The sequence below is a fragment of the Canis lupus genome, chromosome 26 (genome assembly GCF_011100685.1).
Source record: "Canis lupus familiaris isolate Mischka breed German Shepherd chromosome 26, alternate assembly UU_Cfam_GSD_1.0, whole genome shotgun sequence".
Lineage (NCBI taxonomy): Eukaryota > Metazoa > Chordata > Mammalia > Carnivora > Canidae > Canis > Canis lupus.
This window is the reverse complement of record NC_049247.1, coordinates 37,775,745-37,775,981: the sequence shown is the minus strand read 5'-3', so window position 1 is coordinate 37,775,981 and position 237 is coordinate 37,775,745.

The window sequence follows — 237 nt, the reverse complement described above, 5'->3', positions numbered from 1 at the left end:
AGGGGCTGGTGGGGACCGTGTCCCAGGCGCCTGTCTCTCCTCTGCGCCCTCCATGGCGAAGCTGGTAAGAGAGCTCTCTCCAATCCCTTTTGTTTATAAGGTTGGGATCCCCTTCCTGGGAGCCCCTCCGTCAGGACCTGGCCATCTCCCAAAGGCCCCCCCAACCTCAAGGGGGAGGATACACTTGGTCCCCATGGGACTAAAGGATTTACCCGTGCTCCCCTTTGTCCATGCTAC